The sequence below is a fragment of the Macrobrachium rosenbergii genome, chromosome 48 (assembly GCF_040412425.1).
Source record: "Macrobrachium rosenbergii isolate ZJJX-2024 chromosome 48, ASM4041242v1, whole genome shotgun sequence".
Classification (NCBI taxonomy): Eukaryota; Metazoa; Arthropoda; class Malacostraca; order Decapoda; family Palaemonidae; genus Macrobrachium; species Macrobrachium rosenbergii.
The window spans coordinates 45,003,527-45,021,850 of record NC_089788.1 but is presented as its reverse complement, the minus strand read 5'-3'; positions in this window follow the sequence as shown (position 1 = coordinate 45,021,850).

Genomic DNA, 18,324 nt, shown 5'->3' with positions numbered 1-18,324 from the left:
TTGTGCATTAATATTTTGAGTAAAAGAAGCAATGGCCCCATGCCTTGATGCAGCATCTTTATTGACTGTTTGCTCAAGGTGAGATCAACTGCACCACGGGAAAATGACTTTTTTGTTCTCTTCACTGAGAAAGCCCCTTCCTCAAGCATTCTACGTGCACCAGGGTGTGTCCTATCCAAGCTCAGAAGATTAAGGTGGTACACTGTCATCCATCAGGCATAGTTAGGTTGATAAGTTACAAAAAATATAGAACACATCAAACCTAATGTATAAACAGAGTGAGACATTGTTCGTCCTACAAGCCCTGTCAAAATGCATATAGATATGTACAAGATCAATATAGATTAATCAGAATTGAGCTGTGGAGCCATGACAGTCTTCCCTTGTCGTGTTAAGAAACTCATCATATTCCTCAAGCAATTTTGATATTGCTCTTGACCTTAACAGGGTGAACAAAGAAGTTGGAGAAGAGTCTATTGCAAAAACATTCAACAGTAAAACACAGTCCTCTGACAGACCACCCATTTTCTCAACAAACCGTTTGAAATGGAGAATCTTATGCTAATGCTAACAGTGGATGAAAACGCTTGCAGCGACTGAAATGCTTCCCACTAATAAGTCCTTGCACAGAGCCTATTGCTAGGATTTCAGCACTGCTGGGAATTTCTGGTCCACCGGATGACTTAAGGACATATCCCAGGGAACCAAAGTAAGCCATAGAGATAAGGAAGACACCAAAACAAATGAATACATTATCAAATGTTGGGGATTTTTGAACTTGTATCTGAAGGGCAGGCTTTGTTATAGCAAGATCATAAGTAACTATTGCATATGTCTCGCCAGATTCAGAAGCTACCTTTTGTGACCTGAGTAGAGTTCCTCTCACGACATCCAATCTCGTTGGGAGAAACTCAATGTTTTTCCACATAGCCAATTTCTTGGGTTGGCAAAAGATCTTCAACTAAAGAGTCCCATCCACGCTGCATTGCAGTATTAGTCCTGAGATGACGACATATCATCCATACCATACTCATATTCATTGCTCTATCAAGTATTTCAGTTGCATCTTCAGTGTAAATTTCATAGAACTTCGACATTGATGGTTTTCTTTTGTATGGCATGATGTGTCTCTCTGGAGTCTCCAGATGTGTCCTCCCTTTAAGGTGTCTCGTAGAATCAGAGTTTTCAGTAGAGCAATGACACACTTCATTTAACTCATCAGTTGTAGGCCTATTTGGTAGCAAATACCAACAGCATCATGAAGTGAGTCTTTTCCTGACAATGTTTCATAAGTTTATCGTAATTGTCCCAAGCTAGACCTGTTGTCATACCCACTTGCTGTAGAAGCCTTTCAGGTAGCATTCGAACTTTTTCTACAATACTGGGGGCAGTTTCAGTCTCAATTGACTCGGCTATATTATAGCTGATATAATGACCCATTCGACTCAAAATCTCAAGAATTCTCCCACTACCTGTTAAACTTTTCAAGCCTACACCCATGCAGAGCTGTTTAGAGGGTTTACTTTTTCCTGTACTTATACTTGAGACACTGATTCAACTCGACTGATTGTTTCATTTGATACATCTTTGGAGTTCTTTAAGCCGGACAGAAGGGTCATGAAAAATGAAGTGACAATTTCTGGCGAGTCTACTGGCCCATTCTTAAAATCATCGAGAGATAAAGTGGCTGGCAATTTACGTGCAGAATTACATACATCAATAATAATTAAGCGTAACATACAAGCTGCTTCCATAATAACAGACTTTTCTGAGGTGTTGTATTTAGAAGCCAATGCTACTGCTACATGTTTTACAGTTCTGCTAGGAAAAAGAACTGTACCTTGCTTATTACTGTGACAAAAAAGCTCTACCTTTGTTCCAGAATGTTCTAAAATCTTATCACCTAAGATTCTTGTAGTGTGAGGTACAACATCAACGTCTTTTCCAGCTACGTCTTCCTTTAGCAATCTGTAATAATGGCGATGCAGCGACACAAGATATTCAGGACGATTGTTCTCTATTACTGAAGACTCGATATATTCAATGTTAGTGTTAATGATCTAGCTCTGGCTTTTAAAGTGTCTCTTCACTCCCTTACTAGGCTCAAGTATTTTCGTTTGCAAAGTTATGATATTTTACATTTTTAGACTGAAAACCAATGCTTCCTATCTTAACTAGCATTTTGCTGTCATTTAAAGCAGTTGCAGTTCCTTTGATGTTTTTTTCTGCTGATTCATAAGAACAACACGTCAAGGGCTCTTCCTCTTCTTTCACCTTTTTGCGAAGACAATCGCAAGACATACAGATTTCTGGCAAAACATCACATGATGAGGTTTTCAGCTTGGTTGCCTGGCTTCTTTGAAGTCTTTGGGACTTAATAACTTTAACCTTAACTTTACTGAATGGAACAGCAATGAATCTACATTAACAAGTGTAATGGTATCCACCACTCAAAGATGCCAATTCTGGCAAAGTCTCACAGATGCTTGAGTACTTGGAAGACTGTTGAATCTTTTGGCGCCTGACTGCTGCTGCCTTTACCTTTCTCCAAATTCCATCATTAAATTGCCGAACTTCTTCTTCTTTATTGCCTGCGCTTTCATGATGGAGTACGCACCTTAAGGACGTCATAATGTCTTGCTGTTATCTGGAAAATTATATAAAGAAAATATGCAAAACCAATGAAATTTCTTACATTTCACGATCACATTCTTGGTGAATGATTTAAATCTAACCATTGTTGAATTGATGTTATGGGATTGAATATTGGTTCTCTGTATTTATACTCGCCTCATTAATCTCTTTTTCTCCAGGTGTATCTTAAAATCGTAAAAAAATGTAGCAGTTTTCATTACCACTGTACTTTACAATTATTTGATGTTTTGCCTAAACATTGTAAATTTTTGGGCAAAGAGAATACTTTGAAATAAGTCAGGGAAATATTACTTACTTATGAAATAATTTCTTGCAAAATAATATCAGCTAGGGCAAAACTTAAACCATCTTCATGAAAGAGTGGCATATGAGATATGGAATGAGGTCATATCCTACAAAAGTGTACCAAAGTTGAAGATTATCACAGAATACGATCCCCGAAATAAATAATTCAATATAGTATGTATCAAAATTAGCTGAACAAGATAAGAAAACAAAATCGACAAATAAAATAAGTCTTATCTATATATAGATAAAATTGAATGTTTATATATTTGTTTGTCCAATATAGAAATCCGAACAGCTTGACAGACCCAGACAAAGTTTTGCACACAACCTCTATGTCACTCCAGAAAGGTTTTTAACTCAAAATCAAACCCATACCCCATGACAGACATAGAAACACAGACAAAACAATTGAAATATTCGTTTTTACGTCACCTTTTCCCTCAGTTTTACTGGGCTAATTCTCATTTTTTCTCCTGACGCTCCACCTTTTATTCCATGCACTGTCAGACATATGGTTAACCTACATCAATAAATTCAAATCCCAATAACAAATATTTCTCAGAATTTACGTGAATTTTGGTGATAATTTATGATAATTATAAATATACCTCATTGCTTGGTTGTATTGCTAAATTAATTATTTTTGGCTTCGTTACAAAAAAATATTTCATAGCTATAAAGCAATGAACCCAAACCAGCAGGCCCAAAGATTTTCTTCCTATACAGTCATCTTCCTCATTCCCACATGCTGTAGTAGCTGCCAGCTCAACACGACATGCAAGATGTATGATGACAGTATATCCTCTTTCTTTATTAGTTTAAATGCGAATTTTCTCATTGATTTGATAGCGTCTTCTTCGTTTCTACCTTCGGAATTCTTCATAGTGACTACTTTGCAGTCATGATGGCGTATATTGTTATAAAGTCGGTTTAGATGAGGTTTATTGGGGTGTTTTGGCAACAGCACTTCACTTCACTGTTGCTGCACGAGAGACAGACCTTCTCCCCTCCCACACACACACACAAGCACACAGACACACCTGAGTGCTTATTGTAGAAACACAATATTTTTCATCTATTGTCTTTTTTCAGTGGAAATGGTTTTTATTCTCTTTTGATAGAGGAACATAACTTCCCCTTCCCCTTCCCTCCCCCTCCATCTTACCCTCACCATCCCCTCCCCCTTCCTCTCCCAATTCCCCTTCCCTCTTCCCTTTTCCCCTCCCCCTTTCCTTCCTACTCTCCTTCCCTTCCCCCCCCCACTTCACCCTTCTCCTTCCCCTCCCCTCTCCCTCCTCCTTCCCCTCCACTTCACTCCCCTCTTCCCTTCCCCTACCCCTATACTGTCATTCAGAGTTTTCCTGGGCAGCGCCTGGTTGGTCAGCTCGTTCATTATATATTTTCTAAAACTAAGCAAAGTTTGGTGTGATATTATATACAAATGTTGGAAACAAGAACTTTTACTTCAGTTCCAGCATAAGGTCATATTCATAGTTGGCCCCAACTGCTTCTGCAGCATTGAAAGTATAACGTATTTGGCTTTAAAAACTCCCTGTATACAAAATCTCTATGAAGCACGTGTTTTCGCACGGCTAAACCTAGAATTTCGTGGTTTAAACGGACTAGAATGAATGGTACTTTTTTAATGGGGACCTTGACCTTTTGACCCATGGTAACCTATGTTTGAGACCAACTTTTATTATAAAGTTACCAGTGACTCTGCGGTCGTTTGCCAACATTTTGATACATAAATGTTTTTGTGCGATCAAAATCGATTGAGATATAAACATTAGAATGTGACCTACCTCCATATTTTCGACCAGTTCAGAGAGTCACATTTTTGAGAAAAAGGCACAATGAAATCTCAATCCACCACTGCCGATCTTTAAGAGTTGCAGTTTTGAAAGCCGCCAGGTAAGACCTTTCAAAAAAATACCTATTAGAAATCTGGTCATAACCAGCAAATAAATGGCCCCTGGCTCTTGGACTATTGTTAGAATATAGCACCGCCTGGAATGCCCAACTCACGCAACCGACTGATTAAGTAACACTAACTGAGGAACTGAGCTTAGTCCAGTGTCCGAGTATGTTAAAGTATTGCTCTTTATTGCAATGAAAAATCCATGAAGGTGAATTTATCCACAAGCAATATTCTGAATTAAAATACTGAAAACGAGTATGTCTTTCTTTTTACATCATTATTTTGTGATAGTTGTGAAATGAAAAAAGTAGAAAATAAAAAATTCTTTTACAAGTTAGCAGTCATAATGTCACAAACAGACTTTTTTTAAATGAAAAATCAAGGTTTTATTCACTTCAAGCAACACAATAATGATTTACTGCTATTGCAAAGCAATAGAAAAAACCTTTTTCTATTTGGTCCTCTAGCCCGAACGAAATCCCGTGCACAACACATTTTTTAACACAACAGCATCCATTTGTAGTAGCGGATAGAAAAGATTTATCTCTTGTTTTAAGTTAAATGGCTTCAACAACCCATTGCTGGTTTGTCGTTTTCCGTTTGATTTCAAGCAGAAGTAATATTCGGAATCTGAAGAACGTTTCCTTCTAATGTTGAAAAGCAAAAATCTCATATTCGAGGGGAACGTGTGATGGAGGTGATATAACTTCAGAGGTGAAGTCAGTGAGAGGTGTAATTTCCTTTGAAGATGAAAGACGCAATAGAATGTCGAAGAAATGGAATTTGTTGCAGAAAATGCAGGCAGTAAGAAATCCTTTTAAATATGAACTGAGGTTGGGAAGGAAATGTTATTTAAAACCGGTACCATTTTGTGAAGCAACGGGGAAAAAGACAAGATTCGGCTTCCCGGAAGCCCAAACATGACTAAAATGGACAACGAATAAAAAAAAAAATATTAAATACTTCCAATCTTTCACCTGTCAACTCCTTGTCTTTTTCCCCACTACGCTTCAGTGAAATAACCAGTATGAATATTATATCCTTTCCCAGTAGAGTGTAGAGGTCATTTTATTTCCTATGTCCAGAATTTCCTTGCACAAACGTATTCTGGGAAGTGATGAAGAGTCGGGAGGTCAAAAATGAACATTAAGACGGATAGGACCCAACATATTCAAGATTAAAACATCCAGACCAAATGCAACAATGTATCCAAGTTGTGACAATACTAACAAAAAATTAACATATTAATTGTATGCTAAGTGGATGGCAAATAAAGTGGTACCTCAGATGTCCATCCCATTAATTTTCGGCCTCTCTTGAAACTGATTCCTACACGAAAAGTACATAATAAGATACGACGTTTGTGGAAACCTGAAGTACTAAATATTTAGAGGTACTGATCTAAGCTACATACTGATCGTGGGATATGTACAAGTGCAAGGAAACCGAAATTGCATTATGATTATTTGTGCTTCTGTCAGTTAGATAAAAACTTTTAATAGAAAATTAATACAGATGAGCCAGAAGGATGTGTCCGGTGTTTTAGTATATGATGACAAAGAGAGAGAGAGAGAGAGAGAGAGAGAGAGAGAGAGAGAGAGAGAGAGTTGGCGGTAGGGGATTCGACATTTTAAAAAAATGCTGGAAAATCGGAGGATGAAATAATGAAAGTTATTTTCCGGCATATTCGAAAAACTGAACTAAAAGAGACGAAATAGAAAACTTTTCCAATTCCCACATTCCATCATCAAGTTCGGTTGATAGAAGGGGAGAGGCTGTTGAGCGATAGGTGAGCGTTCCAATATTTATAAAAGGAAGAATTTCGTTACCGACATTTACTTCAGACTCTGCGTGTTTGTATAAGCTACAGTAAGTCCTGACAAAACGTCATAAGCCAGTACGTGATCTGTAAAGCACAGACATTTGAAAAGACCTGAGTTTTGATTTCTTAAGATATCGAAACTCCACCCGACAGTACTTAGCTTCGCCCTTAGTCGCAAATCTTCACACTTAGCTGCCTCCCTTTCGTTTCCCAGTCACTTAAGGATAAGTTTGAAACCTCAACGAATCCTCCCCTCACCATTCTTCTGGTAGACTGTTCAAAAGAAACTTATATTTGAGATTTTTTTTCTTTATTTTTGCGAAAAGAATTCTACGTACTAGAACGACCTTTTATCTCCTGAAGAGACTTCAGCCATTAATTTTCGTTTGTTTGTTTGTCCTTTGTATAACCCCCACGATTCCTCTGAAAAACATCTTCGGAGCACTGCTCAGTTTTTCATTCACATATAACCAGCTGCTCGACAGAGGAAGGTGTCCGTAAGGGCATAAGGCTGCCTTAATTCTGACAACTACTCCCTTCCAAGGCAGAACACTGCAGGGGTGGTAATCGGTCTTCCAGATAGCAACCAATCTACTAATTCGTCTGCGTCAGACTTTTTTGGGTTTATTGCTTGGGGTTTTGATTGGAACTGCTGATTAATGGGACACCAGAGAGGTCAGTACGGAATTAACTGGAAACTGAAAACATGATTGACTAGAAACTGTCAACAATCGGTTTTGATGTACCATCTAGAATCTAGATGATAAAACTATGACTGGAATTTTAGGAGACAACATTGATGTTGTCCCTGTTTCGAGTTTTTGAAAGGCTTGTGGTTATTATGAAAATACCTCGTAATGTTGTATAGAAATGTCTTTTTATCTTATTTATGGCAGTTTTAATTTCATTAGAAATTAAATCTCTTCGATTTTACCTTTGTTGACGTTGGCCTTTAGAGTGTCTATTATAAACTCATTATTGATATCATTATAGCGGTGAATGACCCTATGGGCCCCAGTGCTTGGCGTTATGCTTAATTCGCATATTCCCTTACAGCATTGAAAATCGAACAGGAGAGACGCTGGTTCACATAAACCCTAAGTTAATCCAAAATTCTTGCGTTGTTCTTCTTTTAGAGAAAAAAAGAAATTCTTACACTGTTGTAAACTTTTGGACAGCCTGAACTTATCAAAACTAGTGATTGGGCATTTTATGTAATAACAAAAATATTAGGAAAAAAATACTAGCAAATATTTGATACTATGTCTAACGCGCCGTCAAGAATTCTATTTCCAATTTCTTCTTTTAATTGTCTGAGCTGACTTTTGCACAAGGACTGATTTTTTTCTCTACGATTACTATTAACGAAGCGAGAGTTTGTATGCGTGTGTGTGTGTGTGTGTGTGAGAGAGAGAGAGAGAGAGAGAGAGAGAGAGAGAGAGAGACAGACAGACAGACAGACAGACAGACAGAGAGTTCTGATATTTAGCGAATATGCTGCAGCTATGTCAAATGATCCTTGCCATTATACCAGTAATAATAACCTCATAAGGACAAGACACGAAGAATTTCAGCTCAAGAATAGATTTTCTGGTGTGAGGAAAGTAAGACGGGAAATCATAGTGCCCAATGCATATCCGCTTTAAGAATCCATTACTTAGAGCTTTCAAGGAATCTCTTTCGCCTTTCCGATTGGGCAAATATAAAACGTTACTAAGCGATTAAAATACGGCATATACATTGGACACCATGCTCAGAGAACTAAGTAAATATAAAGTAACGCAAATAGTTCTTGGAAACAATTCATATTTGATTTTTTCTTCAATTTCAGAGAGAGAGAGAGAGAGAGAGAGAGAGAGAGAGAGAGAGAGAGAGAGAGAGAGAGAGAAATTATACTTCACATGTAACACAAAGTATTACCATTTTACTTTCCTTGGATAGTGTATGTCAATGGAGGTACTAAACCTTTTCTTGCTAATGAAAAGTTCACATCATTGAATACGTTACAAGGTTTATTTTAACTGACGAATGCATAACGCTATGAAATCAGGAAATAACTGCAATCTGCATCAATTTCCGTAATTTTTAATGCTTACAAGTAACGTTCGTAATTATAATTATTATTAAATATTATATATGTAAGTATATATATATATATATATATATATATATATATATATATATATATATATATATATATATATATATATATATATATATATATATATATATATATATATATATATATATATATATATATATATATATATATATATATATATATATATATATATATATATATATATATATATATATATATATATATATATATATATATATATATATATATATATATATATATATATATATATATATATATATATATATATATATATATATATATATATATATATATATATGAAGGGGAATTTTTTTAGTTGATAAGTTCATCGTCCCGTGGGCTCAACCAATGAAAGACAAGAACTCAAGATTACGGTGACGTCTTTACCCACATGGCCAACAAGTGAGGTATAAGTTGATACCGGCTCCCACCTACAAATCCCCATCGAACTCAGGTGTTTGTATTTAGAGTCGATATCAACTCACCTCTGCCATGCTGACCATGTAGTGTGTTTGTCGCATGCAGCCATATTATGACTTTCTATCACATCACCGTGATTCATATACAATCATTATGCTACAAACGCCCTTTAATATCCAATTCGCTCTACCTCGAAATAATATATTTTCATATATGTTACCGAAGGGGAATTTTTTTAGTTCATAATAAGTTCATCGTCCTGTGGGCTCAAACCAATGAAAGACAAGAACTCAGGACTACAGTAATGCCTTTACCCACACGGCCAACAAGTGAGGTATAAGTTGATACCGGCTCCACCTACAAATCCCCGTCGAGCTCAGGTATTTGTATTTAGAGTCGATATCAACCAACCTCTGCCATGCTGACCATGTAGTGTGCTTGTCGCATGCAGCCATATTATGACTTTTATCACATCACCGTGATTCATATACAAGCATTAAGCTACAAGCGTCCTTTAATATCCAGTTCGCTCTACCTCGATAACGACAAACACACTACATGGTCAGCATGGCAGAGTTGGGTTGATATCGACTCTAAATACAAATACCTGAGTTCGACGGGGATTTGTAGGTGGTCCATATCAACTTATTCCTCACTTGTTGGCCGTGTGGGTAAAGGCGTCGCTGTAGTCCTGAGTTCTTGTCTTTCGTTGGTTCGAGCCCACGGGACGACGAACTAATTATCAACTAAAAAAGAAAAAATTCCCCTTCGATAACATATATGAAAATATATTATTTCCGAGGTAGAGCGAATTGATATTAAAGGACCATTGTAGCATAATGCTTGTATATGAATCATGGTGATGTGATAAAAGTCATATATATATATATATATATATATATATATATATATATATATATATATATATATATATATATATATATATATATATATTTGTGTGTGTGTGTGTTGAACACGAGAAAATGAAAGATCTAAGGAGAAAACTACCAGACACCTTGTAAAATCTCTATTTCTGTAAGTTTCACACCGATTACTAAAATGGCAAATACACTGGCACCTTCACATATTTCAATAACTAGAAAAGGGAACTCAGCCCCGACAACTGGAAGCTTTCATCATCATCTTTTTTTCATTTTGAAGAAAAGGTCACATACATCTTCAAACTCGGCTGATTTCCTTTTGTATCCAAGATAGTTATGGCTTGGATATATATATATATATATATATATATATATATATATATATATATATATATATATATATATATATATATATATATATATATATATATATATATATATATATATATATATATATATATATAATATTTAATTGTAACAACCACAATGCCCTCCTAACCTCTCGAATTGTTCATGGGTTCATTTCACGCTACCAGACAACAAAATATCTTTATATTTCCTGCACTTGGATCTTAAGGCTTTGTAGTGAAAAAGCGTATCCAAAAAAGAGTGAAGTATTTCAGAAGTTAAGAGGGTATTGTGGCTATTACATTATTCTACACACACACACACATATATATATATATATATATATATATATATATATATATATATATATATATATATATATATATATATATATATATATGTGTGTGTGTGTGTGTGTGTGTGTGTGTGTGTGTGTGTATAAAATTGCTGCATATTTGCCTGTGACACTTACTTGATGCTGGGCGGCAACGGATAATTGCAGAGAGTTCTTTTCATTATCAAGAAATCTACTGTATTTTATTAAAACATCTGACTAAATAGACTGTTTAAGGCAACTCTGTAAACGAATAAATCAAGGGAAATACTGTGGCTTAGGGCATTCTTCGTGTGAGGGAAGATTATGTAAAATGCAAGGGGTTCTTTTAATTAATTATATTCACGTAATATACACAGATCAGAAGAATGACGAATTACTGTGCCGGTAATAATAAGGGCCTGCTAAATGAATGAATCCTACACAGGAGAAATATTCTACGCTGATGATGTCTTCATAACAGTAACATTGCAGAGAGGGGTAGATTAAAGGGTGGCATAAGGCCACTGCACATGGGATAGAGCCGAGAGTGGTTCCACAGCAAGGCCAATCTGCAATATATGCAAGACGGTTACTTGCAAGAATAATAAGATGCTCAAAGGGAACTGAGGGAATGCACAAATGGTGCCAAATAACTCAGTTTGACACTAAATGCATAATTACGTTAACACTTGATGCTCCAGCACAAATTACTGAAGGTGATTGCACAATGGAAATAGAAAATAAATCAGACCGAGAAATTAAAGGATCGTGACTGACTAAGAAACCTTATTCCGGTACATTACCTTCGTCAAGATGACAATGTCCTCATCCAATAATGGTGCCGATGCTGGAGAAGGAAATTAAGGGATGCCACAACAGAAGTGTACTGGTCCGAACCTTGGGGGTCGAACACGTTTAGGGTACGAGGGACAGTCAAATGTGAGGATATCTGTCCTTGGTGGAGACCTGAGCACTTCTCTCTCTGACTGCTGTTGCATGGTCTATTTATAACCTCGGGAATTATGCCTTGGCATCCAGGTGGTGGCACAAAGCTCAATCACTGCCTCATTTTCTATAGTGAACACTTGAGCATTCAGCCAGGTCTCATGGAGAGGTCACCATTCCCAAGCAGTGTGGTGCCAACTTTCTTTTTTTCTGGCTCCTCCCTTGCCCATTGTCCAGCGACTGCGAGGAAGGCATCCTTGAAGGCCACACCTAGAATGAAGATCCTCAGGCAGTCATTTTGAAGAGAGAGAGAAGGATTAGGCTTAACCATCAGGGAAATGGAGGAGGGAATTGATGAAGGGGCGATTGAAACCCACAGTTCTTTCTTTTAAAGAAATAACTAAAATGAATAGTATTCTTGGTTACGATATTGTGGTAAAACGTGTGCGGTTGCTTGAAAAGAAGTTTCCTTCATTGCATAAAGTTAAGTATACCTTAGTTTTACCAGACACTGAGCTGATTAACAGCTCTCCTAAGGCTGGCCAGAAGGATTAGACTTATTTTTACATGGCTAAGAACCAATTGGTTACTTCAACGGGACCTACAGCTCATTGTGGAATCCGAACCACATTATAGCGAGAAATGAATTTCTATCACCAGAAATAAATTCCTCTAACTCTTCATCAGCCGGCCGGGAAATTGAACTCTGGCCCAGTGAGTGCCAGTCCACAGCTCTACCGACTCACCCAACCTTCATTGATATATATATATATATATATATATATATATATATATATATATATATATATATATATATATATATATATATATATATATATATGTATACACACACACACACACACACACACACACACACACACACACACACACACACACACACATATATATATATATATATATATATATATATATATATATATATATATATATATATATATATATATATATATATATATATATATATATATATATATATATATATATATATATATATATACTGTAGGCGATTGCCTTTGTGGTATTGACTTCTTTGATGAAGACTTTTTTCATATTTCCTTACTTCTGTTTTTAATACTTCTTCAAAGTTCTGGAGAAGTGGACAGAGTCGCGATGGGTTTTCCGTTTATTTAAAATTATTACGGGCTATTTCGCCTGAATATCAGGCTTTTTCAAGCAGGAATAATACACTGAGATTCTCCTGTTCTATTTATACCAAGCCATCGGTTGAAAGCAGATTATGGGAGTTGCTAAAGTCTTTTTATTTTCAATGTTTAATTTACAACACATTGGGGTGGTTAGGAGCTAACACAATATTTACATAATGTGTTATTACATAATATATTATGTTATCAGTATTTGTTTTACATTCTATTTCTGCTTCTTATGTTCCTTATGAAATTATTGATTTCTTCGGTCGTGGCATTAGGGTCTGTCCCTCTTCTCCAAGGGTGACCTTGACCCTGGTTTCTGGACCGTGCAGAGGGTATACTTCTTTTGGCTTCCAGCTGGGTATTTAAACTGCGCTTATTTGTGGTTATGCATACTGCTTCTATGATTGTCATGTCCCGATATGAATTGCATCTGTGTTTTATTTTAGTGTTGTCTACCAAGTCTTGTAGCCATATTTCGTTTTAAGCTCTACAGCGATAACTTTTGCTTTCCAGCAGACAAGAGGCCTGTCGAAGAGGCAGAGGAGATTCTTTGATAGTTCTCCCTATGCCATGGGTTCTTCAGGCGGAGATACATTGGACATTATGAATTCTATTTTACTTTTTTCACGCCATACAATCTACTTTGGTCTAGCTGTCGTAATCTTCGCTTCTTGTCCTTTTGAGGTTAGTGATACTGAAATAATGGCAAAGATCATTGACAGGCCATAGCTGCGGTATATTTAGTGACTATCAAGAGTCTGTCTGTCTCTCTATCTCACTCACACACACACACATACATACAAACTCAAACTTCGTAATAGTAATCACAGAGATGAAATCAGTCCTCAAGGAAGTGTTAGCTCAGACTATTAACAGGAAAATTAGAAGTATAGTTGTTGCTAATGCGACAGTTATAGATACCATCAAGTGTTAGTGGTGCTTTTTTTTTTATTAAACTATATTTTTCTTACATAACGTAATCACCTGTTTTGATATACTCAGACTCCAAAATTTTACATTAGCCTAAGAATTTCCTTCTATCTATCTTTAAATCGGGAAAAGAGCGATAAGATTGAATTAATTAGGGCGTAGATTAATAGGATCTCTCCTTCGATTCCCGGTGGTGTAAATCCGATTGTTGATACTTCCTAGTTAATTTTGTTTACAGTTTCCAGTTAATTCTATACTGATCTCTCTGGTGTCCCATTAATCACCCGTTCCAATCAAACGCCCGAGCAATAAACCCAAACAAGGCTGACGCAACAAAAGTAAATTGGTCGCTAATCCTTTTCAAAGCTAATTTAATCTATCTGGAATTGCCTTGTGCCCTTACGGGCTCCTTTCTCTGTCGAGCAGCTGGTTATATGTGAATGAAGAACTGAGTAGTGCTCCGAATTTGCTGTCCCAAGGAATATTTCAGGTTATACAAAAAAAAAAAAAAAAAAATGAATGTCTGAAGTTCCATCAGGAGATGAAAGGCCGTTCTAGCACATAGAAGCTTACTCACAAAAATAACAGAAAAATGTCAAATATAAGTTTCTTTTGAGCAGTCGACAGAAGTTTTGGAGAATAGAAGTTGAATTCATATTTATTCCTAAGTGACTAGGATACGAAACAGAATCAGCTAAATGTGAAGATTTTTTACTAATGTTCAGCAATACTATCGTGCGGAGTTTCGAGGTTTAAGGATATAAAACACAAGTCTTTCCATATATTTGTGTTCCACGATCACTTGCTGAATCACTTCCTTGGCTTCTCAGACCTCGTGAGGACTCACTGTAGGTTAGACTAAACACGCGGTGTCTGATGTAAATATCGGTAACGAAATTTTTCTTATTTTCGAAGTTGGAATGTTAGCCCATCGCTCAACAACTTTTCCCCTTCTTTTAAAAGAGCTTGATGATGGCTAGAGAAAATTGGAAAAGTTTTCCGATTTGTCTCTTTTAGTTCAGTTTTTCAAATATGCCGGAAGATTACACTTTTTCATTACTTCCTCCTCCAGTTTTCCTCTGTTTGTTTTTGTTTTTACACAGTCAAATCCCCCACCGTCAGTGGTATCAGACTCTCTCTCTCTCTCTCTCTCTCTCTCTCTCTCTCTCTCTCTCTCTCTCTCTCTCTCTCTCTCTTGGCAAAACATACAAAGGCACCAGACTTGCCCTTATGCTCGATGAAGACATCCAAAGGAAAACCCCAATGGCTATTTTCACTTGGGTCTTTTTACTGCTTAAAAAGGAAGACTTCCCTCTTCGTTTGTATTCTTTTTAACTATTTGTTTTATCTAGCTGATATTCCTTTGTAATTAATTAATTTTTATTCATAATTATATTGCTCCCTGTTTAAATTTTACCATTAGACAGAAATGCAAAAATCATAGGTAATTATCTTGTAATCTCGGTTTTACTTTTTTTTATCTAAAGACTTCTTCTAATTTACATTCTTTTTAAACTAATCAATTTTAATTTTCTGTAAAAGAAAACTATTGTGCCGGCTTTGTCTGTCCGTCCTCACTTTTTCTTCCCGCCCTCAGATCTTAAAAGCTACTGAGGCTAGAGGGCTGTAAATTGGCATGTTGATCATCCACCCTCCAATCATAAAACGCACCAAATTGCACCCCTCTAGCCTCAGTAGTCTTTATTTTATTTAAGATTAAAGTTAGACATAATCGTGCGTCTGGCAACGATACAGGACAGGCCACCACCGGGCCGAGTTAAAGTTTCATGGGCCGCGGCTCATACAGCATTATACTGGGACCACCGAAAGGTAGATCTATTCTCGGTGGCCTTGAAACTTCGGTGCAGTTTTTACTTGTTTATTCTTAATCATATTGCTATCTCTTTAAATCTTACCATTAGATAGAAATGCAAGAATCACAAGTAATTATCTTGCAATCTCGGCTTTCCTTGCAATGTATGCATATGCTACGCATATATCCCATGATCAGTATTTTGCCCAGACCAGTCTCTCTAAATATTTGTTTTTTTAGTTTTCCACAAATGTCAGATCTTTTACTATATTATTCGTGAAAGAATCAGTCTGAAGAGAAGCCGAAAATTAATTGGATGGTCCTCCGAAGTACGTCATTCATTTGTCATCCATTGTGCGAACACTTACAGGTATGTTGCTTTGGATGTTTCACTTTTGAAGTTTTTGGGTCGCATCAGTCTTATTTTTCGTCCGACTCTTCCACTTTCCAGGAGTTCATCTCTTTCCCTGCTACGTTTGTGCAAGGAAATTCTCGACGTAGGAAACGATATGAACTCTAAACTGCTCGTAAAGGATATAATATTCATAGTGTTTATGTCACTTAAGTGTAGTGGGGAAAAGGCAAGGCGCTGGAAGGTGAAAACTTGGAAATATTTGGGATGTTTTTCCATCCAATGTCCATTTCAATCATCTTTGGGCTTCCAGAAAGCAGAGTCTTGTCTTTTTCCCCGTTGCTTCACAGTATAATACGTTTTAAAAACATTTTCTTCCTAACCCCAATTCATATTTTCAAGAATTTCTTACGGCCCGAATTTCCTACAAATTCCATTTCGTCGACATTCCATTGCGTCTTTCATCTTAAGGTAAATTACACCTCTCACTGACTTCATCTCTAAGATTATACCACCTCCATCACACGTTCCTCTGGAATATGAGATTTTTGCTTTTCAACATTAGAAGGAAACGTTTTACAGATTCCAAATATTGCTTCTGCTTGAAATCACATCTCGAATGGAAAACAACAAACCAGCAATGGTTTGCTGAAGCCGTTTAACTTAAAACAGGAGACAAAATTTCTTTTCTATTCGCTACTACAAATGGAAGCTGCTATTTCCGAAAATGTGTTATGCGTGGGATTTGGTTTGCTTTAGAGGACCAAATAGAAAATGTTTTTCTATTGTTTTGCAACAGCAGTAAATTTATTTTTGTGTTGCTTGAAGTGCATGACGCTTTGCTGTTTCCATTTTAGAAGAATTTTTGTTATCTTTTCCTTTTCACATTTATGAATCTCTCATAAACATGGTGTAAAAAGAAATACATTTACTCTTTTTCAAAATTTTCATTTAGAATATTACTTGTAGGTAGGTTTCCTTCATTGAATTTGCATTTCAATAAAGAAAACTACTTTAACATAACTGGACACTGGACTAAGCTCAGTTCCCCTTGCTAGTTTTACTTTATCAATCCTTTGCGTACGTTGGGTCTTCTACCCATGCCTGACTGTCTCACCGTCCCCTTCGTCGTCTTACAAGTCGGAAAAGGCCTACTGGCAATTACTTACACATGGTATGCAAGGCGACACTGCGTGCTTATATTCACGGACAAAAAAGTGATGAAATCACGAAAGGGGTAGCAAAGCCCAGCCACAAGAGACAGGCATGGAGGTCAGGGGATAGAAAGGAAGGGGAAGGGCGTAGAGCTTTACTCCACAACCTGATAAATTATGATGAAAGCGAAAAGTAGAAAGAGTCTTTTCTCAATCAGCATAGAAATCGAGTGTCATTATAATACGCACACTAACCATTCCTGAAGAGATAGACTCTGGCACTTCTTCAAGCAATACAATTTGAAGACATAGAAAATGTATCCACTGAGAAGCGCGCAATCATATAAACCCAACGTTTCTTTGTGGGTAACATTTTTTTCTTCCTTTTTCTTCTTTGTCGTCGAGAACGAGAACAATAAGGGCGTACTCATTCCGATTGTTACTGTTGCTGTTGTAGAGACTAGGGTAATGTTCAACGAAAACCTGGGCAGGGTCAGTGTTGGTTGGTGCTGGATCAGGCACTCTTGCATAATTTTCACATCATAGGCAGTGGATCCTCCAAACCGAAGCCTCTTCAATATGTGTATTATAATGGCACTCGGTTTCTATACAGATTGACAAAAGACTCCTACCTCTACTTTTCGCTTTCATCATAATTTATCAGGTTGTGGAGTAAAGCCCTACGCCCTGCCCCTTCCTTTGTGTCCACTGACCTCCATATCGGTCTTTTGTGGCTCGGCTTTACTACCCCTTCTGTAATTTTATCACTTTTTTTGCCTGTGATTTCAGTCCTTTTTTGCAATAGCAACGTCCTAAATCGAGGAAAATGTGTGACAAAGGAATGGGGGTTATAATTCACCGAACAAGTCACCAATCTTAACTGCAAATACAAAATATTGATTATATATTATTAGCCTACTTACAGTGGGTTTCCTTTGGGCTAGCCTAGGCCTAGTGACCACCCGAGTTAGGTGGAACAGGTTAATGTACCTGATCATCAAATATCTCCATATGTTCGGATATATATTAGCATACCTTCTAAGTCTAGTTTAATACTATGATGCCTGTAGCGGCCTCTTCATCATATTTGAAGTACTCATTGGTTTTCGATCAGTTCTCTTTTCTGAGCATGGAAGGGGCTTTCTCTTTTTCATACACAATGTAAAAGCTCTCTTCTACTCCTCC